This window comes from Podarcis melisellensis (assembly GCF_964234715.1).
Source record: "Podarcis melisellensis genome assembly, chromosome: 14".
NCBI classification, from domain to species: Eukaryota; Metazoa; Chordata; class Lepidosauria; order Squamata; family Lacertidae; genus Podarcis; species Podarcis melisellensis.
This window is the reverse complement of record NC_138546.1, coordinates 3,026,051-3,052,054: the sequence shown is the minus strand read 5'-3', so window position 1 is coordinate 3,052,054 and position 26,004 is coordinate 3,026,051. Positions and strand designations below refer to the sequence as shown.

General features: G+C 40.7%; 2 protein-coding genes and 1 long non-coding RNA gene across 5 annotated transcripts in view; 1 reads left to right on the top strand and 2 right to left on the bottom strand.

Moving 5' to 3' along the window:
* The window catches only part of CARD11 (caspase recruitment domain family member 11), a 313,312-nt gene that overhangs the window by 13,543 nt on the left and 273,765 nt on the right, over window positions 1–26,004 (bottom strand). The window lies entirely within an intron of this gene.
* The window catches only part of TTYH3 (tweety family member 3), a 77,407-nt gene that overhangs the window by 50,730 nt on the left and 673 nt on the right, over window positions 1–26,004 (bottom strand). The window lies entirely within an intron of this gene.
* LOC309356642 lies at window positions 11,360–24,436 on the top strand. The gene is made up of 3 exons (XR_014162884.1): window positions 11,360–11,973; window positions 13,833–13,924; window positions 23,192–24,436. It is a non-coding gene; the product is annotated as an uncharacterized lncRNA (long non-coding RNA).

The window sequence follows — 26,004 nt, the reverse complement described above, 5'->3', positions numbered from 1 at the left end:
TCCTTTGAATTTAATAGGGTGCATATGGATTCATTACATGTGGAGTTGTGTGTCCATATACAAAGAGAGAGAAAATTGTTCCTGAAAGCAGCCTGGTTGCTGTTGCTGTTTTACTGGTGTCCTTGATTCCAAGCTCATTTCTACCACCATGAACACCAAATACTATTCATCTTCCTTCAACATTAAAGGAACTAACATTCAAATTAAAATCGACAACATACAGGAAACAGATAAAAACCACCCAAGACCTACAACAAGTATAGCTGAAGACTGCATTTCTGAACCACTGAGACTCAAACCACTTTCCTCAGTACTGCAGGATCTGACAGGGGCAGCCACTCAGCTAAGAGACCTTGTTCAGAAACCTTTTTAAATATTTTCAAAAAAGAAATTACCAGTAACTTCTAGCTTGCTTTAAGGGATTGTGTGCATTGTCATGTTTTTCAAGCTGACCATACGAAGTCTAGGTGGCTTGCTGTAATCAAAATGGAAGTAAACATTTTACCGTGAAGAATATTCTGAAAATGGTAACAATGCATAGGTGGTCCCATCTAAGATACAGGGACTTGGAAGGATACTGTTATGTGGCTCTTGAAGGGATGTGGGATTTTTTTATCCAGGTTATCATTTGCCACAGGCAATATCTATGGGCCACTAGAAAGAATAGGCTGAGTTAAACAATTGCAGCATTCTTTGAATGATAAAGAATCAAAACTCTGAAGCCACAGTATGTGTGATGGTCCCTAGTTCAATCCTTGGCATCTCTGGGTAGGAATGGCAAAGACTCCTGTCTGAAACAGTGCAGAGCCCAGATAGCAGACAATACTGAGCTGGATGGAGAAATAATCTGACCTGATTCCTTGATTATTTATCCTGGGAACACATTAACACCCGGGGAACATCGGAACAACTGCAATAGCTAGCAGCTTTTTGAAAAGCGAAACTTGTTTTATTTCTAAGAATAACCACCAGCACATGAATCATTTTCCACATTTAAAGAATGGCAAAGCTGCTTCCTATACTATTTGGAAACTATGTGGAAAAACAGCTGCACCCAAAATTGGCTTCCCACAACAAAGAGTCCGACAGTTCATATATTTAAATCCCACCTTTCAAACCAAAACAGGAAGCTTAAAGCAGATAACAATCTAAAACCTATAAGTTAAGGGGAATCTAAGTTGACTGGTTAATGTGCATAACAACTGGCCATTGTGCACATTCACCAGATTTCATGGTGAATGTGCACATAATCCTTCCATGAAGAGAGAACTGTACCCCAGTCAATATACATAATCTCCCACTCAACTGCAATTTGTACATCTACCAGGTAATACACACATTCTCCTATTAGTATGCAGTCTCAACTGTTTCTGCTATAAGTTGAGCAGCTCAATTCTGATGGAAATTCCTCCATTGAGTTTTATAGAATCACAGAACTGTAGAGTTGGAAGGGACCTCAAGGGTCATCTAGTTCAACCCCCTGAAATGTAGGAATCTCAACTAAAGCACACATGACAGATGACCATCCACCCTCTGCTTAAAAACCTCCAAGGAAGAATCTACCACCTTCCAAGTAGGTCTGTTCTACTGTCAAACAAGTTCTTCCTAACATTCAGTCACAATCTCCTTTCTTGTAACTTGAAACCATTGGTTCAGGTCCTAACCAATCCTTATAGAGGTAAAACTAGTTTGCTAGACTATACTTTGATAGACAATACTTTGGCCACCTCATGAGAAGAGAAGACTCCCTGGAAAAGACCCTGATGTTGGGAAAGATGGAGGGCACAAGGAGAAGGGGACGACAGAGGACAAGATGGTTGGACGGTGTTCTCGAAGCTATAAACATGAGTCTGACCAAACTGCGGGAGTCAGTGGAAGACAGGAGGGCCTAGCGTGCTCTGGTCCATGGAGTCACGAAGAGTCGGACACGACTAACGACTAAATAACAACAGTTTGCTAGACAGCTATTTAAATGATGTGAAATGGCAAAAACTCGCTTTAAGTTCAAGAAATTACTGGATTTTTTTTAAAAAACAACAACAACAAACAACCACTTCCATGTACAATACTATTGGACCAACGTGAACTAGAGTTTCCCAAAACAGGCAAATCAGACATCTTCACTCAAGACTAGCAGAACAATATATGGAGACCTGAGATAAAAAGTTCTGGATCTGTGAAGTGAGAAATCCACTTGAAGATGCCAACGCTTTTATTTTGAGGTAGGCCTATTTTAGAAGAGGTGAGCACTTGGGGCAAAAGCTTAGCTCCATTCTTCCAAGAGGAAAAGGGCGTCAACAAAAACTGTTTATGCTTCAATCTTGTAAGACAAGTCATCTTAGATTTATTCTCTATTACCACACTTGCAAGTGGCTGATGAATTTCACAGTTGCACAGCAACATGAAAACCTAATGAGGCGAGAGGTTGACTGTCAAAGAAAGCTCAGTGCTCCTTTCCTCCACCCAAGGTCTGACAGTGGAGAAAAACAGACACTGAAATGGCTTCAAACACACTGACTAGAACTTTGCACATGGTGTTCTTTTTCTTTCTAAATTGTCGGGGAATACCAGCAAATACAAAAGGGGGTGGGGTATGCAGTAAGGTAGTTTCACCTTGATTTTATCTGGTCTGTCTCTCCTTGCTGAGTAGAAAGCTGAAGGGCCTCAGATGATGATTGCAGGGTCCAGGTTGGTTCATATGGGGAGAGGCAGCCCTGGAGGTATTGTGGTCCTGAGCCATTTTAGGCTTTATAGGTCAAAACCAGCACTTTTAAGCTGGCCTGAAAACTAATCTGCAGCCAGTGCAATGGAGCCACCATCAGTGTAATATGCTCAAACCAACTTGTCCGAGTGAGCAACCTGGCTGCCGAATTCAGCACCATCTGAAGTTTTCAATCTGCTTTCAGAGGCAGCCCTACATATAATAAATTGCAATAATCTAACCTAGAGATCACCAGAGCATAGACAACAGAAGTTAGGTTATCCTTGTCCAGATAAGAGTACAGCTGGGCCACCAGCCAAAGCTGATGGAAGGCACTTGGTGCCACTGAGGCCACCTGAGCCTCAAGCGACAGCAAAAGATACAGAAGTACCCCCAAGCTACGTACCTGCTCTTTCAGAGCAAAGAGAACCCCATCAAGAACAGGCAACTTCCCATCCTTCTAGTCTAGGCAATGATCCACTAACAGTGCTTCAGTCATATCTGGATTGAGCTACAGCTTGTTGGCACTCATCCATACTCCAAACCTCTGGATAACTCCATTCAGTGGTTTCATTTAGAACAAAGAAAGTTGCACCTGCCAAAATTCCTGCTTCTGCACAGCTAGGGGCCCTGTCCTTTGTACTTGGTCACTCCAAACACAGAAAACAACAGATACGTGCTGTAAAAAGTGGATCCTGTGCTGCCAATTGGAGTTGAAAGGGGACAGAAAAGCTGAAGGCTAGTAAATACTCTTAAACATTCAGACAGAGCCAATATTCATAAGTGCAAGCAAATAGAATGGTATTCTTGGGCATATTTATTTAGTAAAATGGGAGTCGCGTAGCACCTTAGAGACCTGCGAAGTTATTGTGCCTTAAGCTTTCAGAGTCCCCCAACAGTGTCTGTACCTAAACATGATTATCAGGGGAGAAGGGGAGTGGAGCCAAAAGGCCAATCAATGCAATTGATAGTAGTAACCATACACAGTAGAGCCAAAGGGTGTTTAAGGGCCATCTAGTCCAACCCCATGCTTTATGTAGGAAATTCAACATAGAGCATCCCCCAACAGGTGGCTGTCTTGCCCTACATTCTGTCCAGTTTGCGCAACAAACCCAGGGACACACAAAGCACAACCAGCCATTGATTAGACCGTAGAGCTGTGCCGGAGCAGCTGCACAGATATCAAGATATATGCACAGATCAGCCTTTTCCCTTACATAGACAGAAAAAAAGATGATAGTTGATGGAAAGGCAAGGTCCGGCATGTGTCGTAAGATTACACCACAAACATATGCTTCTTTCTCAATGTTACATTGCTATCCAGTAGTGAAATGTGTTTCAGAAGCACTATGGAGTAGAAGAAAATATTGCTGGTATTCAGCATTTGCTACTAAGCCTACAGCTGAGATTACAACTGACAGGGAATTCTGCCCCACCCCACCCCCAGCACATGCAAGCATGTGGGGGAGGAGAAGAAAGCGCTGCGTTTTAACAACTACTTCTTTTAATTAACAAGCAGCACATGCTGCAACGGTTCATTAAAGTCTTTCCACAATCACCCCTTTGCATTACCACCTGCTCCTGACCCCAACAAATAAGCAAGGGCAGGAAGCAGTCTTTCTGCCACCAGTTTTCAGATTCATATAGAAACAAGTGACATAATTTACCCAAGTCATATATAGGGTGTTGGAAGTCAAAATTACCACTTTGAATTGTGCCAAGAAACCATTTGGCAACCTAGGCTAAAATTCTCCCTTTAATCCAGTCTCTAGTTCTGTATGTCAGTCCCTTCCTTCCGGATCCTTGATAATGCTGATCATGTATGAGAATCTAGCATTTTTTAGGCCCTCCAAAAGGTGCAATGCAATCCACTACCTCCCCTAAAATGACAGTCTTAGCGGAGGTAAGTAATTTTCTAGCTGTCAGACAATTGTATTGTATTGTATCAATGAAACTAAGCACAATTTGCAATGGTGGGGAGAATGCCTAGACAGCACCGAAAATAATATAACAACAACAACAAAATAGATCAAGACTGGATCTCAGACTCTCTTAGGACAGTTATATAAAAAAAGAAGAGATTTGTAAGCACAATATTATAGAAAGAAAGTGCTGTAAACACAACAGAACATGATGCACACATATATTTAATTAGTGTGTCTGAAGATGAAGTAGGTTGACCTTCTGCCACAATGTTATTAGGTAAGTTCTCAAGACTCAAACCATAAATAAATCAATGTAAAATATGCATGGTGTGTTTTAAACAGGCTTCTGACCTCAGGATTATTGAGGTGTTCAAGCAGTACAGTCAAATGTTAACAATAGGAGCAGCAGTACACAAAGCCCTTTTCTGAACAATTCACATAAGCACTGAGCAAAAAACAAGTTGAAGCTTTAAAAGTGAAGAGCTCGATTTGTGTATATGCAAAAAATACTGGCATAAAGTTCCCCTCAAATAGCTCTTAAAACCACTGTAAATTCCAGTCCAGGATTCAAATTTAGAAAAGAGCTACTGTCCAATACACAGAATGCTCCTATTCCCAAAACCCATTTTTTAGTTGTTTAAAGTAAAAATGACAAAAATAAACTTCAATATTTTAAAGCAACCATTGAAAACAAGATAAAAGAACTCAAAATCACCACTGCTGCTGTAACATGGAAGTTGCTTATTAACACTGATGGAATATGAGAAGCCACAGTAACATAAATTCACACTAATGACAGAGGGAAAGGTGCACATATACAGGTGAAACTTGAAAAATTAGAATAACGTGGAAAAGTTCATTTATTTCAGTAATTCAACTTAAAAGGTGAAACTAATATATAAGATAGACTCATGACATGCAAAGTGAGATATGTCAAGCCTTTATTTGTTATAATTGTGATGATTATGGCGTACAGCTAATGAAAACCCCAAATTAACAATCTCACAAAATTAGAATATTGTGAAAAGGTGCAGTAGCTATTTAGTCCATAACACCTGCAATGGGTTCCTGACCGTTAAATGGTCTCTCAGTCTGGTTCAGCAAGAAGCACAATCATGGGGAAGGCTGCTGACCTGACAGTTGGGCAGAAAGCCATCATTGAGACCCTCCATAAGGAGGGAAAGCCTCAAAAGGCAATTGCAGAAGAGGATGGATGTTCCCAAAGTGCTGTATCGAAGCACATTAATGGAAAGTTATGCAGAAGGGAAAAGTGTGGAAGAAAAAGGTGCACAAGCAGCAGGGATGATCGCAGCCTGGAGAGGATTGTCAGGAAAAGACCATTCAAATGTGTTGGGGACTTTCGCAAGGAGTGGAATGAGGCTGGAGTTAGTGCATCAAGAGCCATCACACACAGACGGATCCTGGAGATGGGCTTCAAATGTTGTATTCCTCTTGTCAAGCCACTCCTGAACAAGAAACAACGTCAGAAGCATCTTACCTAGGCTAAAGAAAAAAGAACTGGTCTGTTGCTCAGTGGTCTCAAGTCCTCTTTTCTGATGAGAGCAACTTTTGCATCTCATTTGGAAACCAAAGACCCAGAGTCTGGAGGAAGAATGGGGAGGCACACAATGCCAGATTATTGAAGTCCAGTGTGAAGTTTCCACAGTCTGTGTTGATTTGGGGAGCCATGTCATCAGCTGGTGTTGGTCCACTGTGCTTCATTAAGCCCAGGGTTAACGCAGCCGTCTACCAGGAGCTTTTGGAGCACTTCATGCTTCCTTCCGCAGATGAGCTTTATGGGGATGCTGACTTCATTTTCCAGCAGGACTTGACACCTGCCCACACTGCCAAAATTACCAAAACCTGGTTCAATGCCCATGGGATTACTGTGCTTGACTGGCCAGCAAACTCGCCTGACCTGAACCCCATAGAGAATCTATGGGGCATTGCCAAGGGAAAGATGAGAGACATGAGACTAAGCAATGCAGAAGAGCTGAAGACTGCTATTGAAGCATCCTGGTCTTCCATAACACCTCAGCAGTGCCACAGGCTGCCACGCTGCACTGAGACATCGATGCCACGCCACACTGATGCAGCAGCCATGCCACACATCCACTGCACATGGCACGCATCCATGCCGTGCCGCACTGAGCCAGTAATTGATGCAAAAGGGGCTCAAACCAAGTACTGAGTACATATGTATGCTTCTACTTCTCAGAGGTCCAATATTGCTCTATTTGCAATCCTTGTTTTGCTGATTTCATTTAATGTTCTAATTTTCTGAGATTCTTAATTTGGGGTTTTCATTAGCTGTACGCCATATTCATCACAATTATAACAAATAAAGGCTTGACATATCTCGCTTTGCATGTCATGAATCTATCTCATATTAGTTTCACCTTTTAAGTTGAATTACTGAAATAAATGAACTTTTCCACGATATTCTAATTTTTTGAGTTTCACCTGTATGTTAGAAAAATGGGCTTGGTTCATAACTTATCAAATGCTACACCAAGTACAAACTGTGTTGTTTTTATATGATGAGTCCTTATATTTTGACAAAAGAGAAGGTAAATACAGTAGCAGTCGGCTCCTGCCTAGGACAATCTCTCGCGATCAACACACACCAGGCACAGTCTGAACTGGATTTGCCTCATGCAGGAAAAGGCAGTATGCAAGGTGCCAGAAGCATCTGAAACCCCACCTCCAATCTGGAAGGTATTTTTAGGAATGCAGCTCATGCCTCCCAAGATACTTCATGCTGCCACCACTAGAATAATTAGCAGCTTGACGCAGGTGCAAGGTAATCTGCTGTTTTGACAGAGCAATACTTCCTATGATAACATGTCAACAGCTCTTCAAAGAAGTGCAAGACCTACTCAGAGCCATACCCTGAGGCAATACCATTCGTGTTCACCCAATAATCGTGATTTGCTAAGCTTTTAAAAGTTTATTTAATTTCTTGTATTTCACAGATATTTAACAGATTTTCAAACCACCTTTCAAGATACATTATCTTTCCAAAGTGGTTTTTATTCTACTGTTTATCTGCTACACTGAGAACCAGTTTTGATGTTAAAAGTTAAAGTTAAAATATAAATACTGTTGCCTGGCAGATTTTTAACTAGCCTGACTTTTTAGGACAATGAATTAGGTTTTTTCTCACAAGGGATTTGTTTAAGCTTGTATATAGTTTAACTATGGTTGCTTTGCTTCTGTATAAAAGTGATCACAGTGAATGTGCAGAGCTAGCCTAAGGGCTTGTCTACCCAATACATCAGTTTTTAAACTGTACATAATACAAACTAGTTCAATTACAAGTACAAAGTCAGCTTGATCAGTGTTAGAAACAGATATGAAAGCTAAGAGCTAAATGACACCTTAAACCTAGGTTATGGGCGCCACAATGGAATGTCTAGGCGCGCTTTACTTATAACAAGAATACAAAGCTGAAAATGAATGAATTGCAGCTAAAATCTTATATTCGTTTTTCACATGGTCTTGTCCTCATCTGAAGACTGAAAAAAAGCCATGCTTCCCCTGCCCACCCCCCCTAATATTTCTATGAGGGTCCCTTCTCCAGTCCTCAGAAAGTGACTGGAAGTGGGGAAGGAGAAAAAAAAGTCCTCCTTTCATTCCAGCAGTGGCAGTTTTAATCTGAAATCTTAGGCACAGTAGTGCACCCAGAGCTCAGAAACTGCTTGCATTAAATTCCCTGCCCCAAAACGCACCTAGAAGAATGGGAGTTTCGAACGCTGAGCATGATCAATGTTTCTTGCTTTCGGAGTAGCTTTTCTCCATTTCAACAAAGTAGTTAAATAAAACATTAACACATTGAGTTCAACAAGTGCCAAATTTGTGTGTAGTACTAAACAAAAAGGGGACGCAGGTGGCGCTGTGGGTTAAACCACAGAGCCTAGGACTTGCCAATCAGAAGGTTGGCGGTTCGAATCCCCGTGACGGGGTGAGCTCCCGTTGCTTGGTCCCAGCTCCTGCCAACCTAGCAGTTCGAAAGCATGTCAAAGTGAAAGTAGATAAACAGGTACCGCTCCAGCGGGAAGGCAAACGGCATTTCCATGCACTGCTCTGGTTCGCCAGAAGTGGCTTAGTCATGCTAGCCACATGACCCGGAAGCTGTACGCCGGCTCCCTCGGGCAATAAAGCGAGATGAGCGCCACAACCCCATAGCTGGTCACGACTGGACCTAATGGTCAGGGGTCCCTTTACCTTTACTAAACCAAAAGGAATGTCTCTGAGATGAAAGTAGTGTGAGTTGTATTTGCACACTGATTTCAGGAACAACGCCATTAATATGTGACAGTTATGTAATTACTGAACTAACAGTTTCTACAAAATTACATTGCATTACTCAAAACTGCACCTAGTTTGGCCCAGTACATATGCACCCAATACAAATAGTTGCATGTAAGAACTGGTGGTGATGTTGTGTTAAATGAAAGAAGCTGTTGGCATGGCGCATACATGCGTTTATCTCTCCATTACTTACCGTATTTTGACTTATAGCCCACAGTATCCCCAGCAATTTGGGAAAGATGTGAACCTAGGAAATTATATCTTATCCACTAGATCAGAGTTCATTTTCCTGACATGATGGAAATTATGCTAAGGGCTTACAAAGCAACATTTTGCTTCAGGTTGCATCATCTACAGTTTCCCCCTTAAACATAAAAATGATTTCTATATTACAAGCAAAAGCATGTTTGGAATCTCTCTCTTTTTCACTCTAAAGGATGAAATAAACCAATAAGAATAGATCATATATTTAACACTCTATATAAATTCCCTTCAAGCTTCTCTTTAAGAATGTGGATTTCTACTGTAACACCTCAGAAGTGTCATCTCCTGTTGCAAATGCAATTAGCAGGAACTTAAATTTACATCCAAACTACCCTGTTTGCTTCCCAACACATTTCATGCAAACCCCACTTCCTATCCTGCAAAATGCATTAAAAATTATCAAAATAGCCAATTTATTACATGTATATCCCACTTTTCTTCTAAGCAGTTTAAGGTGGCATAGAAAGTTCTCTTCCTCCCCATTTTATCCTCACAATAACTTTATGGGGTAGTTGTCAGAAGGAAACAATATCTTACGAGCAATTTTAAGATGCCATGCTGGGATAAACTAGTAACTGGCTCATTTGTTAAGGCTTTAAAAAGAAAAACTGACATTTTGACACAAAAAAATTGGCCTTGTTCTTTGAAGGGTACATATATAGTTCTCATACAGCAATGGCCTATATCTGCTGTAACTCACAAGAATACTTTCTGGGTCTGGGAAAGATATAACCCACCAGTGAATAGAGAGGTTTCCTAGCGAGCATGATCGAAATTTTATGGACCCTGGCCAAATATCCAGATATGTACTGAGTCAGATCAACTCTGCCCAACTTGCACCCAGGTCTCAGTAATAATACAGGCCAGATGGGCTACCTCATTTCCAATGAAGCCATGGATGAGTGAAGTATTAAGGTAAAACAGAGCAATGGAGAGGGCAGAATAAAAGTTGAAACCGTGGAGTATGCATCTGATCATAGCCTTAAGACCTCCTTCCCCTATCGATCTTAAGACTATGACCAAATGCAGACCCCTTGGCTTCAGCATCACCCACCAATCCTGCCCACTGCAACTCTGCTCTGTTCACTGTCTAGTTCAGTGTTTCTCAACCTTGGGTCCCCAGATGTTGTTGAACTACAACTCCCATCATCCCTGAGCTCTGGCCTTGCTAGCTAGAGATGATGGGAGTTGTAGGCCAAAAACATCTGGGGACCCAATGTTGAGAAAGACTGATCTAGTACACCCTTTCTCAACCTTGGGTCTCCAGATGTTGTTAGACTATAACTTCCATCATCCCTGACCACTGATCCACTAGCTAGGGATGACAGGAGTTATAATGCAGCAACATCTGGAAACCTAAGGTTGAAAAAGCCTGAAAAAGTTATGGAGGAAGTCAAAAGCTTGCACAATATTTGTGATGTTGGGGCTGCCCTCATATGAATATTGGATTTTTATCACAACAGAATTCCTGTAGTTGATTGATACATTTTATCTACAAAGTAAGGGTGCATATTTAAGTTTTCTCAACATTTAAGGCATAATTGGTTTATGTGACCCTGCAAAGACACTGCTGCCCGAGAGTATAAATACCTCCTTGCTAGATCAGACCTAAGTAGCATTCTTTGCAACAATTCTAGCAGTCAGGAAATAGGTGATGCACCAGAATAGGGTAGCGGTCCATTTGTGAATAATAGTATCTTCTGCCCACTCATGTAAGCTATAATTAGGTAAAGTGATGTCAAAGACCATGCTAGGAGTACATGCTGAGAAGCAAGAAAGAAAAGAACATTACTTTTATTTCCCTGCAACAGCAGAAGGTAGACAATACCTAGATTTTCCCTGGCATTTAATGGGGTATTTTAAGATAATGAAAGCAGAAACCAGCTCTCTAAAAGGCTTTTCTAAAGATCTCTACACAATGTCACTCCCCACTCCACCTTCTGATTAGAGAATAAGCAGAGAACTAGCATCTCAGAACCTTGGCTGTGGTACGTTACCTATCCCCAAGCCAGCTTTTAAAAAGGAAAGGAAAGGGATTTTAACTGTTGCTCCAGCAAAAGTTCTTTTGTTGAAAAATGCCACACAGGTGTACTATACAATAGAAGTCAGAGAGAGACAGAAAGCACACACACCACACAGACCTTTGGTTTTATATTCCATTTTATTAAGACCTTGAAAGTCATCTTGTTCCATTACACATAGGCTTCCTGAAAAACGGTCCCATATTTCCCCATTACTTCATGTTCTTCATACTGTACATTCAGTCCAACTCTGAAGACAACCCAAAATATGGTGAACAGCTTTTCATTCAAGTTATGTCCCTTCCAGTCAGATATCAGAATGCTCACAGTTGTTGCTCTGGGATGAAAATAGTGTACATCTGCAGTTTTACATATACCAGAGATCTGGAATTCCAATAATCTTTTTTTTTTTCAGATTAGGTTTTTTACCTCTTGCAGCTGAAGAAGAATTTAAACACACGTTGACTAAAGCAATCAAATTCTCAGGCACCTAACAATGTTGTACTGAACTTTGCAAGGATCTAAATTCTAGCCAGGAAGGAACGAAAATCAAGAAGAGTTCTAGATGCTCAACAAAGCTTCCAACTCGGAACAGTAATCCTACTTGTTGCCACAAGTGAAACCAGTAAGACAGGGCTGTGGACTGTCAAGGTAGACTGTGAAATCACATCCAGCTCTATTATTTAAAGTAAAAGAGGAAATATAGTGGGAAACATGCAAATCATCACTACCCCTCCAACCATGATTGGTAAGCCAAGAACCATTCTTGACTTCAAATTATGGTTTGTTTGGAGTGAAATAAATCACATCCCCCAGTTGATGTTACACTAAGTCAAGGATTGTGGCTTGTTGCTCCTGATCACTATTCTATTATACTGATGGAATAATTTTCAGAAGTACTTATCAGATGGTTTAGCGAGTTAATTCCATTGGATATGCATTGAACCAAAGAGTTTTACACTAGACTTTGATTTAACAGTTGCTAATCGCTTTCTCACTTCATTATTTAAAGGAATGATAGAATGCTTCAGAAACAAGTCCACCCATTCTCCATCATATTATAATGCAACATGACATTAAGGTTCTGCCCCTCCATCAAGTGACAGGTGGATTGAACCTGGTAGGGAAATGCTACTTCAAGTCAGGCAGCTGAACACAAAGGCTTTTGGATGAAGTCATTAAAAATGCCTTTGAATACACAGCAGCTAGATAAAAGTCTGCAAAGTGCTTACGCCGTACATTTGCATTCACTATCTGGCTCCGCACTCCCACCCTACTCTGCAAATTCTAACAATTATAGTTCAGTTTGAGTCTCCCAGAGACCAGGCAAAAATTGAAAACAGATTTCCTCTACAGCACAGCTTGAATTTCATAAATTCCATCAACTTTCTCAGGCTTTCTTAAAAACTGAACTGGAGAAAGAAGAAAAGCAGCAGCAGCAAACACATTGCACCCTTGTTCTACTTCAGCAAACCAGCACAATTAACAATAGTCAACACTTCTGGCAACCCACCACCACACATACACAAAAGTGTGAGAGAGAATTCTTACTGTAACTTCTTATGAACTCTCAAGTTCAAACTATTTCTTAAGACAGGGGTGGTGAACCTTCCAGGTGTTGTGGGACTAAAACTCCCATCATACTGCTGGGGTTAGGAGTTGAAGTTCAACAACATATGTGAAGGGCCATGCAAGTTCCCCATCCTAGCCTAAAGGAGTAAAACATAAACTCTGAAAATCTGAATGTGGAACTCAAAAATGCAGTTGAAAAGATCACACGCTGTCAAGCCAAGATGAAGGCCTTGATTGCAGGTAATCGTTAATAGCACCATAGCACTTCCTAGATAACATCACAGATTAGAGAACCTCTCTGCCATGCCTCAGGATATAATTAAGGTTGCAATCCAGTATCCTCTAATTTACAAATAAGTCCCACCACAACTCAGTAGGGCTTATTTCAGGATAACCATTTATAAGATTGCAGTACAAATAGTGTAAAAGCTAAAGTGATTCAAAACACAAGGCCTCAATACTGTACATAAACCAGTGAAAGTGTCGTTTTCAATCATAGTAAAAAGCAGGCTATGATTTCCCTTATGCAAAGACTGCTGTAGTAATACTCAGAAAGATTCAACAAGAGGTTATTCACATTACATTAATGTGGAACTGGCACTGTTCCAGGTGCCACATATTTGTTCTGTTCCTGTAAGAAATGGATCTAACAGTGTGGCAGCACGCACACTTTGGAAATTCCTACCTGCTGATATCAGGCAGGTGCCTTCATTGTACTCTTTTCAAGGTGAGCTAAAAATATTATTGTTTACTCAAGCCTATCCAAACATGGAAAAGTTGACAATGTTTTTATTTGTTTTTAACTATTGCTTTTAATTATATTTTGAATTTTTCCAAATACCTGTTTTTAACCTTGTATTTTATTGACAATTTTAATTTTATATATATTTGTAAACCACTTGCTTAAGAATACAGTACCAGATATGCCTTGTAGGATCAGCTCCAACATGCTATACCAGAAGCCTAACAACCTGCAGGTTCCAAGTGGTCTACCAATGAACTACGGTCTACCCTTTTCTCATTTGTGTTCCATAGACCACATGCATAATGAAAATGGGAAGGGGAGAACCAGAGCTAACAAAAAAGACGACAACCATTCCAATTCTGTCAGTATGAGACAGGCGAAGGTCAGTTTTCCAGCATAGAGTATAATTCACTTTAAGTGACTACTTTGCACCAATTGAGAGTACTGTTTGCTAAAGAATGATGCATTCAAACCTACTGGTTTTCTAATTAGCAGACTCTGAACTACAGTCTTGAGTTTCCAGTAGTAGACAGCTCTCAAGAGAGTATTTCAGCACACAGATACAGTCTGACTGAAACAAGTCGATTTGTACTTCTCTTTTTTTAAAAAACAAAACAAAACCTTTCACTTCCCTATGTCTGCACACCAGATGCTTGTGGAAGATGTGTCAGCTGATACAAACCTGCACTTGAATGAGCTTCCCAAATATATTTCTTTCAACATATGAATTTGGAGAGGCAAATTCCTGGCTATGTGCTCTGCCTCACTGTTGTCACTTTTCCAAGAATACGAAACAATCCTTTATCAGGCATCACCACATTCATCTGTTGACAGAGGGAGAACATCAGTTCTCATTGGAAAGTTTGAGGCAGGAGGGCAGAAGAGCACATCATGTGGGAAATGCTAATGAACTGGAAGTCTAGTAATGCTGGGGCAGCATGAGGGAGGGGAGAGTCTGGAAACTGACTTGGCAACTTTCACATCCCTCAGCACAGAATTATGCCTGCAAAACATGAAAGTAGCAAACTATCAGAAAGAACACAATATTTTAAACATGTTTTGTATCCCATGTTTGGAGACAGATAACAAGAGGATTTTGAGGAGCTCCAAAAGGTCTGTCCCAACTGAGTGAAAGGACATTAAAATGGCAAATACAATTCACTATAAGAAAGTACAAAACAATACACACTGACACACACAAAAAAATCCTAACTTTGCTTATCCAATTCCAGGGTTTTAACGAGGGAGAAATATCTTGGGGTCATAGTGGATAGCTCATTGAAGATGTTGACCCAGCATGTGACAGCCATGAGAAAGGTGACTTCCATGTTGAGAATCATTTAAAAAGGGACTAAAAATAAAACTGCCAATACTGTAATGCTGTTATTCAAATCTATGGTGCAATTGCACTTAGAACACTTTGTACACTTGTGATTGGCACACTTCAAAGACGATTCCGTAAAGCTGGAAAATGTCCGGAGAAGGGCAACCAAAATGATCAAGGGGCTGAAACAACTTCCCTTTGATGAAAGGTTGCTACATTTTGAGCTCATTTAGTTTATAGAAAAGGTGAGAAAGGGTGCAGGGATATGACAGAGGTGCAAAATGGTGTGTGGTGTGTAGAAAGTGGATAGAGAAGTTTCCCTTCCTCTCATAATACTAGAACCCAAGGTCATTCAATAAAGCTGAATGTTTGAAAGATTCGGGACAGACAAAAAGAAAGCACTCTTTCACACAGCACAGGGTTAAACTATGCAATTTGCTCCCACAAGATGTAGAGATGAACACCAACTTGTATTGCTTCTAAAACGGGATTGGAGAAATTCATCAAAGATGAATGGATCTATTCATGGATCTGAGGCAGTATGCTTCTGAATACTAGTTGCTGGAGAGTACAAGTGGGGAAGAGGACTTTTGTAATCGGACTCAGCTTATGGGCTTTCCATACACATCTGGTTGGCCGCTATCATAACAGGATGCTGAACTAGATGGGTGTTTGATCTGACCCAACAGGGCTCCTCGCAGGTTATTTGGGAAGATCTCTTAAAAGAAATCAAAGACCCAAGGATGCTTTTGCAGTGAATTTACATGGACTCTTGGGCTGAGGTATATTGTCTAGGGCAGGGGTAGTCAACCTTTTTATACTTATCGCCCACTAATGCATCTTTCTTGATGGTAACATTTCCTTACCGCCCACCAGTGCTCAATGGAAAGAGGATTCAGCTTGTGCCATAGAACCCCCTACCGCCCACCTAGAGTCCTGAAACCCCTGGTCTAGGAGGTTGATCGGGGGGGGGGGGGCGTTGTTACTGTTATTGATATGACTTTTTTGTATCTTTATTTAGATATTCTTATGATTTATGTGGAAATTGTTCTATGTGTACTTTTTGATGTTTTATTTATTGTTTATGACTACTCTTGTTATGTTTGCAATTATGTGATTTTTTTACATGTTGTAAGTCACCTTGAGCATGGTTTTAACTATGGAAAGGCAGCATACAAAAATAATAGCTGACTGACTGGTTTGATTGAATGCAAATGGGAATTACTTTGGAATTCAGAGTACTAAAACGCAATATACTCAGTCTAAAAACAGTATTAGTGCAATACAAGGGAAAGTGTAAACTCCATCAAAATCTAAAACTGTAACTAGCCTGACATTTTGAAACTTTTTTTAATACTGTTTCATAGCTACCAAATGGATACATATTTTAAGGCAAGCGCCAAAGTGCAAGCCATCATGGAAACTGTAGTTACTTAGTTGTATGAAAAACCTGCTACTGTATCCATGTTCAGCTGCATTCCAAGTAATTTTTCAAGGTAAAAGCAGACTTTTTATTTTTAAGGTTCTGCATCTTGAGACTTGGTTCAAATTACACTTTGTGCTGCTTAAGGAAATCCTGGCAGCTGTTAAGGACATTGAGCATTCTAGAGAGATCCCTAGCTCGCTCAGTGACTGCAATTCTCAATATTTATTTGGGCCTAAGAGTTATGACAAATGGACTTAAGTGATAGTTTAAATTTGCAACCTATGGACTCAGTGCCAGATGCAAAAGTAGATGCAAATTATCTACACTTGAAATAGGTGCTCGGGAGTTTAAGTACCAGTTGCTTAGCAGATAAGACGATGATACTCTTTTGCTTCCAATTTATTATTCTATTTCCAAAATGTTCACCCTGCGTTATTAGTCCGCAATGCTCTTGAGGTAGTTACAGAAAAACAATGTTCCTTTAGGGCAGGCACATCCAACAGGTAGATCGTGATCTACCGGTAGATCACTGGACGCCTGTGGTAGATGACTGGTAGATCACTGGCTCCCCCCAAAGAAGCTCAACAAGTTTGGCTCCCCTAAAAAAAGCTCAAAACCTTTGTCCTGCACCCCCCAAAACAGGGCTTTCCTCCTCCCTAAAAGAAGCTCACCAACTTTGACCTGAACCCCCAAAGGGGGTAGATCACTGCCAGTCTTTAACTCTGTGAGTAGATCGCAGCCTCTTGGGAGTTGGCCACCCCTGCTTTAGGGAGGGCACTTAGCTTAAAATGAAAATGGGGTCAGTTCAAATTCTAACATCTTGTTCCTGACTTAAGGAGAAAACCCACAGTGCAGTGGCTGAGTAGACAGTTGCATGCAAAAAAGTTTCGCTTCTCAAATCCAAAGAAAGGATTTCAATTATAAGGGCTAGGAAAGACTTCCAAGATGCAGACAGTCCTGAGCAGAATAGAAAAGTGATGGCAGACTCTGGAGTTCAACTGTTAAGTTTCAAGACTGAAGCAAGGTGTCAGCAGTGCTTTATTGCCTTTTTTTTAATTACCATTTTCCCCCTGGTGTACAGAATGCTTTTATAATTCTCATTTAGTTTCTCCTCACAATTTACTTTGGGTTAGCTATACAGGACTTGCCCAAGACCAGCCAGCTGAGAAAAACCTGGAACCCTGATGCCCTGTGTTTAAACATTACATAGCTGCTTCATGGCATTTGCTCAGTACAATGAAGACAAATTCCCTGGCTAAAGCTAGACGGTAGAGACAAAATGTAGTACAGAATTTGTAGCAGCAGCATTTTGAATCTATCTCCAGACATGGTACACAATAGCAGAAATTTTACAGCAACTACTGGTTATCACACACTTGTGCAATCAATACCCAGATTTATATTATTACCACATTTAAGAGACTGACACCCACCAGATATAGGGAAACAGAAGAATTTCCAGAGGATAAAAACTGGCCATTTAATCTCCAGTTTGATAGCCAAACAAAACTGCAAAGGAACATAATTTGATAGTTGTGGGCAGACCTCAAAGTCTGGGCAAAAATTGTATTATCTAATCCCATGAAACAAGCAGCCCTTTTTACACAAAGAGACTAAGTTGCACTGACAAGCTTGCATATGGCAAATGTATGGCCCCTAATTAGCTTAGGAGATTTATAAAACACCATATATCTGGGCACGGTACTGTAGATAAAAATACAATTATAATGAAATATGTAAACAGCTCCTGCCAGGACTCCTGTTAGAAAAAAAATGGCTTAAAGCAGCAGTCACTCTTAAGATATTCCATTAGCGACTGCTACACTGATTATTATTTTTTTAACTTCCTGAACAGGAGCTACTTGCAACTACGGTAATCTGACCGCATCTGCTGGAAGCTTCTGTACAGTTATACTCACAGCAAATCAACAGAATCCAATTCACTTTAGCAAAAATTGGGGTGGGTGGGGGAAATATTTATTTGTGTGCATCCCTAGAGGTTGTCTGAGTCCAACAATGTAAAGGCTTGTCATGTCCTACAGATTTTTAAAATCTGTTGGTAAGAAAACAGAGCAGAGCATTATTGGCACAAAGTTCTCAGAAGCACTGGCTCTGCACTCCTCCTTATCTTTATCTTTGGGTTTATGATTCACTATTAAGTAAGAAGCCTTGCAGCATGACTCAGAGATTAAACTCTGGAAAAAAGGGAAGAAAATGACTTACATCTCTTGATACATAAATGCCTATACCATAGTGATTCATACTAAATGGGAACGAAGGCAGAGAAGGGGTAGAGGTCCGTCTTTCAGAATGTTCTACAGAATATGATCATAAAATGGGACCATAATATGGATCAGATTCTTAGTCCAATATTATCAACACCAGAGGATACCCAACATGTTGCTCTCCAGATATTATAGGATGCCATCATCCCATACAATTTGGCAAGCTAGCTGGGGCTGATGGGATTTGTTGTCCAAAAACATCTGGAGGACACCATATTGACTACTCAGATCTGGCAACTGCTCTCCAAAGTTTTAGGTACAATCTTTCCCAGTCCTTTTGCAACAGATTCTTTTTAGCTAGGGGAACTGGGAATTAGGGGTGTATGGGGAGCTAGGGGAGGAGTAGTACCTCTGGTGAGGGACAGGTGATGCACTTTCTGAGGTAGTTTGTCCACCTTTGGTCCCCATCCTTCACTTAGATCCCACATGTGGCTCTTAGAGGCTGTCAGCACACAACAGCAGCCACACCACGGGAATGGCTTGGACTGGCCGGCTAAACCAGGTGAGGGTAGCCAATGGGTCTTAAATCTTCGATGAGTAAGGGAATTCCCCTGCAGGGGAAGACAGGCTCCAGTGGATTAAGCAGACAAGACTAATAGTGGGTCCAATGGTCAAGAAGGAAGTTTCTGCATGTGCTGTAGAGGGTAGCAAGGATCAATGGGGTTCATCAACCTGGGAAAAGAGCCCATCGAGGAGAAGGAAAAAATTGATCCTAATCCTCCGCCAGTGTTAGAAACCCAGGTATATAAGCTAGGCGCCAAATGGCTCCTTAAACCAAGGTTGCAGTCACCCAAGTGATATGTGTAGTTGCTATTTTGGGGCAAGATGACTCTAAAGTCTTATTTTTCAAATGATGAACTGACTGTGGTTGATTCTCAATTAAACATCTGGCTAGTTGAGATGACAACCTTGAGGTAGGTTAAGAGCTTTGAGTACTTCAAGAAGAAAAGTCACTTGATCCAGGGACAGTCCACATATATACTGGCCTATTCCAACCTTTTTCTCAATGGTGACTGCTGCTGCTCAGGCTGCACGGAAAAAGCAATTTGGTTCCAGAAATTCATTCCAATTGTGCAGATAAAATATAACTGATAGAATTCCACAAGATGGGGTATTAGTGTGTGAAACGAGTCCAGATCCAATGATCCTCAGCTGGTGAAGATGCCAGGTGCCATCTTGGCACCTAGTCATCTTCACTTGGTTGCAAGTGGTCAAAAGCCACTTCACAAATCTGGACTCTGTAAGACTTCTGGATGGTGCCTTGCATGCCTCCTTCCGGCAACTCCTGCAGCCAAGCTGGCCCCAAATGTACTTCAAAGTTCAGCAACATCATCTGTCAGGTGAAGCTTGGAGCTTCTCTTGGAAAAAGGGGAAGGATTAAGAATAGCCTTCCCACACTCTAACCCTCTAGCGATGATGGATGGAAAAAAGGATGTGACTATGGAAGCTGGAGAAGCGGTAAGAAAGGAAAACAAAGGTGTGTGTTCCCAGATTAAAGGGAGATACCTTCATGTGTAGGTACATATAAAGATGAAAACATAAGGTAGAAGAACCCTACTCATTTGTACTGGCAGGGATATGAAGATAGTTTCAGAGGCTGCTACCTTTGAATCAGCAGCATCACCTTATATCAATGAAAACGGGAGATATTTTACATCCTTATACTATATGGTCTTGCAGCAGCACACAATGTAAATGTTGTGTCTGAAATACTGACATTTTGACACATTCATACTGAGGTGAAAAAGAGTGAAGGGACAGTCCTGGGGAAGCCATGTGGGATGGAGGTGCAGTTGTGACAAGGAAAAGAATCAAAGGCAGTGCTGATGTTGACATGTAAAGCTTAGCTTTCACATAGCTTGGATCAAACAGACTAAGGGGACTAGGCTTTCACAATAGAAAAGGTCAACCAAGAGTCACCAGTTAGTTTGCAACTTCATTTTTACAATAAAGATCATATCAGGTCTCAATGGCAGAATGCAGCAGAGCTAGATGCTTAGTACACAACTGTCTCCTCTTTCTCCAGGCAAATTAAAGGCTGCTATGTAGTCTCTCTGCAGAGAGGAGAAACAGAACTAAACGCAGTGCAGTCATTCCATTCCATGAGGGGTTTATCACCAGTTAAAAGCTCAGTGTGCACGTGCACACACACAGAACAGCCCCAGGACTTCCTTAAAATAGAGGAAGGGTGCTTACTTCAAAGCAATAAAATGAGTACAACATCAAACCCCACCTATGGTGGGAAGGACATCCAAACTCATTCAGTAACTGTATGCTATGCTGGCTATTTCCTTTACAATGAGGCAAAATATATTAAAATGATATATTTTACAAAAGTGAACATTTATGCCTTACTATCACTTTAGGAGTTGCAAAAAAAACAAACCAAGCTTTACCTAAAAAGCTGCTTTCAAAAGTCATGTCTACACTATAGTTCTCAGGAGATAAAATTGGCTCACTTATCAATAAGAGGCATAACCGAAACCTCAAGCCCAGTTCTAGCCCATAGTTAGATTTAAAAACACTACCACCATATAGAATGTTTCCTGCCACCTCAAGAGACTGCATGGACCATATTTCCTCAAGAGATGAATGAGTGAAGGGGGGCCCTTTCCACATCCTCTCGACCCCCTGGGAAACTCAACAAACCTGATACACCTGTAACTGGGTGTGGAGACTGCTGTGGGCAGCCTGAGGAAGGACCATCCACTATAGGCTGCCCATAAAAAGCAAGTTTAGAGTGAGAGACTAGAGAGATGACTGCTATTTCCAGGATCTCTTCTCATTCTGAGACTTTTGTGGGTGAGGTGAGAACCTGGACCCTGGGTGAGAAGCTGGAGAATGAGAGGGAGGGTGAGTCAGAAGAAAAATGAATTGAACTTGATATATTGGTAACTTTGTAACATTTTTATATGCAACTGTATTTTTGTAATATTTACAGTAAGCTGTCTGTTGTTGCTTAGGTTTTTGGCACACTGCTTAGATATATTTTTAAATATATTAAATGGTATAGAAATTAAACTAAAAACTAAGTAAAATAAATAAAATAAGAGGGCAGCCTTTTTCCCCAGAGTTTGCAACTTAATAAACCCTTAACACACTTTAAACTTTCAAGCATTCAGTCACAATCAGGGGTTAATTAAGGAGAAAGCAGGTATTATTAACTTTCCTGTTTAGATATACTTGCTTGGTGTGCTTGTAATGTCAACAGACTGATCTTTAAGGTGGTCTTCTATTGTCTTGCCCACAATGCATGACAGGACATAGAACAGGAAAAAACAGTGCTAGATCTGAAACAGCAAAATACATACAACTGCATCCAGCAGGAAGTTCAACAGAAAATTTACAGGAGATGCAAATGCTTATCTCACTTAAGTGCACAAAAGAGCATCTGAAAAACTGACCCCAAATTTCTCAGGAGGCCAACTTAACTGAAAAATTTCTCTGCAATAGAAACCTACTGAGGAGTGTTCAGCACAGAAAATTTGCAAGGGTTTATCATTACAGTACACAAATACACAATCGCACCACTGCAACCACATTCTTCTCTCCTTTAAGGAGATTTTACTCTCAATTTATCCTCTCACTCCCCCTAGTCTGGTACTGTTGAAGTAAGGTACAACATACTAAGAATGGGCAAAAGTCCTGAGTTTTCAATTGCAATCACAAATACAGTATAGGTATTTTTTTCATGCACCAATTATTGAAATTGCATTCACACTTGTTCAATAGATTATACACATCTTTAATCTTCATAACCTAACCGATTCTTTATATCCAGATCCTTCAAAGGCTCACACACTTAAGGATCTTGCAATACATTTATCGCAACAGAAAACATGAACCATGGGAAACAGCCTAGAGAATCAAGTTTCATATCAATGTAAAATATCAGTTGGGCTATCTAATTCATTCCCCCAAGAAGGTGCCACTTTTTGTATCAACGACAGGCTATAATATTTAGGCCACACAACTGGTATCAAAACAGAATAAGAAGAATTCCCCTTCACGTGCCTATCTTCCTCCACATAGCAAATCATTGGAATAAATGAAAGCCACAGAATACACACAGAAAAAAGATTGGGCTGGAAGCGAGGTTCTTAATTATTTTGCACTTCATTTTAAATTTTGTCAACAGATTGCTTTAATGCCTTTATGCATGAAACAAGGTTCAAGAGGGAGATACACAACCATTTCTATGCTTGGTTTTTGCTGAACCTTAGGTAAACAAGTGCACTAAGAGGTGCAAAATGATGTTTTCCAAGCTAAAGATCATGGCTAAACAAGGCAGCAATCATGTTAGCTCCACTCAAAAAATGAAAGGCAGGAAGAAGGGTGCAAAAGTAAAAGGCATTTCAGCTAGAAGGCTAGTCAAACCAAGAGCAGAGATTTCAGATCCAATTTTTTGTGCAGGTGGGAGAATTAAGTGTTCCATTAATAAATCCTTGCAATTTCAACACAGAGCTATAATATAGTAAGTCGTCCATTTTAATAAAAGCAGTATACAGCAAGCTGTTCTAAGAGACAATAGGCTTCCAAGTAACTACAAGACCAAAGAGTGGGCTCGATGTACCCTCTGCCCAATTCAATGTGAAATTCCTTTTGTTTTCCTAGGTACATACCCAGAACATAAGCCTTGTGAAAGACTAACACCAATACTTGGGTCAGAAGTAAATATACATGATGAAACCAAAGAGTAAAATACAATATGGAAGACTTTCCCACTACCACCAGAGTCCTTCCCAAGTTCCTAGGATGTAATGACATGAACCACTCTGCATTAATGTTCTGCATGCACAAAATGGGTAAAGAGAAGCCCAGTAAAACAGAGACTTGCTTTCAACCTCCAAGCCTGAATTCCGCCTCTGCTACCTCTGCATTTCTAGATTTGAAAAGATGGGAGGCAAAATGGATGGGTTTGTGCAAAATTTGTAACACCCCTACTTTCATCCCCAAGGAAGCATGTTCAGACAGAATGTCTCTATGCTACAGTCACTCTTACTCAACTTCTTGTATGGAGGCAAAGCAAATGGGATGAGGCACTCCTTTCTCAGCAGTAACCTCATAAGAAATATTTGTGGGGGAAAGGGGAACAGCTCTTTTCATAGCCCCAAATACTTTGGTGTGTAACAGACTTTGGTCTATTTCCCCCAATTGCTTTGGGTAGCAGCAACTGAGTGGGGTGAAAGAAAGGATAAGAGGTGATGACAGTAAATACGAAGGAGCCATAGCAGAACTGCCCTCAACCGGAACTGCTATAAGAAAGAGAACTGGAGAATTGTAGGAGAAAGGTGTCGAGGATCAATACAAGAACTGTTCCAAACTCTCCTAAGGCTTGAAATAGCCTTGTCCAACCTGGATTCCAACTCTCAGCATCCCGGCAAACGGTTACAATGATGGAAGCTGTATCCCAGAAACATCTGCAGAGCACCAAGTTGGGGAAGGCTGTTCTGAAGCCCACATTTTTATGTCTGACAGTAAGGCAATCAGGAAACTGCCTGCCAGAATTTGCTCTTAACAAACAAAACTCCCTGCATATAGAAAACAAGCATGCCATGGGGAAAAGGTAAATTTAGCTTTTTCCTCCCCCCCCCCCTGGCAGTTCAGTGTGCAATTTGTTTGTGCGAAAGGTTTGAATATGTAAACCCCCACTTGGACCTTCAAGTGGTACAGTCTAGAAGAAAAGGGTTTATTCCTTGATTTTGCTGAATGTATTATACTTGCCAGACAGGGGTGGGTGGGTAGGAAACTGAAATGATGGAGATCTATGGAGGACAGTGAAAGGTGAAGGTGCACATAAATGCAGAAAATTGTATTACCAGGAAAATGTCTCCTCAGCCTGAACCACTATAAGAAAGTGAGTGTGTGTGTGTGTGTGGGGAGAGAGAGAGAGAGAGAGAGAGAGAGAGAGAGAGAGAGAGAGAGAGAGATATGAGGTTTGGAAAAGATGATTAAAAAGGTTATGGCAAAATTCCTTTGAAACTGACTGCATGTATAAAAGCCTATCCTCAGATTATAGAGGTTCTTTCCTTTTCTGACAACCCCCTCAGTTATTATTTTTTAGAAGGAATGGAAAGGGACTTGTCAGTTTCACTATTGCCTCTCCCCTCAAAATTCTAACATTAATTAGGGGAATATGTGGAGGAAATGTTGGTTCTCTCTCTCTCTCTCTGTGTGTGTGTGTGTGTTGTGTGTATGTGTGTGTGAAGTGTGGACAGAGAAGAGACCAGTATGGGGGAGACTGTACATGTGGGGAAATGTGTGCAAAATGGGGAAATATGAGAAAATATGAGGTGTGGATGAGAGGTAGATGAATATAAAATGGGGATACAGTAATATGAAACTCCCCTCTGTCTGAACTGAGGTTCCCTGCCTGCATATATGGGGTTTGGGTGGGGGGGGGAGAAGGTACAGGGTTAAATGAGGATAAATAAAAACAGGGGAGTGAAAAAGAAAGATTTCCGGGGAGGGGGGCCATATGGGATAGAATGAGGTAAGTGGTGAGGTTGGAGGTTGAAATGGAGGGATGTGGATGGTCTTTGCCCCACACTTCAGCTGCCACTCACATGGGGAAACATTATCCTATTTAATTGTATGGTGCTCTTATTACTGCATTGTATTTTTTATTATTACATGCAGTCCTGGAAACCCTTCGGATGAAGGGTGGCTTAGGATCTTTTTAAGCAATGGAAATCAAATCAAAGGAAGGGGCTGTTAGAAGAAGATAAATAAAAACAGAGCTTGCCAGTCCTATCCCCACCAGCAAATCCCTATATGAAGAAAACCACACAGTTGTACAAAGCCAGGACATTGTGTTCTGAAAAATCGCTATTAAGTACAACGATCATAAATAAACGAACATATAAAATCAAAGGGAGAGGAGGGTAGGAGAGAGAGAGAAGTCCGATAATGAATATGCTGTAAATGTATAAATATAAACAAAGTGGAAGGGTGAGAGTGCACTTGACAATACAAACAAATAAACATCAATAAATAAAGTATGCATTGGGGGGGGGAGAGAGAGCGAGAGGCTGGATAATTTAAATAAATAAATAAGGCAAGCAGGCAAAGGGGGAGATTAAGTGGATGGGCAATGTAAATAAATAAATATAAACAAGTCTGAAAAAATAAAGCGGCGGCGGGGGGGGGGGTTGGGAGCGTGGACTGATAATATAAATAAATCTAATTGAATAGCTAAATATAAAGCAAGCAAGCACGGAGAGTGAGAGAGTGGAAGGGTAATGAATGTAAATGAATTAAATATAAACAGACGAAGCCGGGGAGGGGGGAGAGAGAGAGAGAGGAAGGGACTGACAATATATAAATTATATATTATATATAAAATAATTTATATTATATAAATATAAATTTATATAAATCATAAAGTCTGTTGGCTGCAGGTCTCTCTGGGTTGGCTCGGGCGAGGG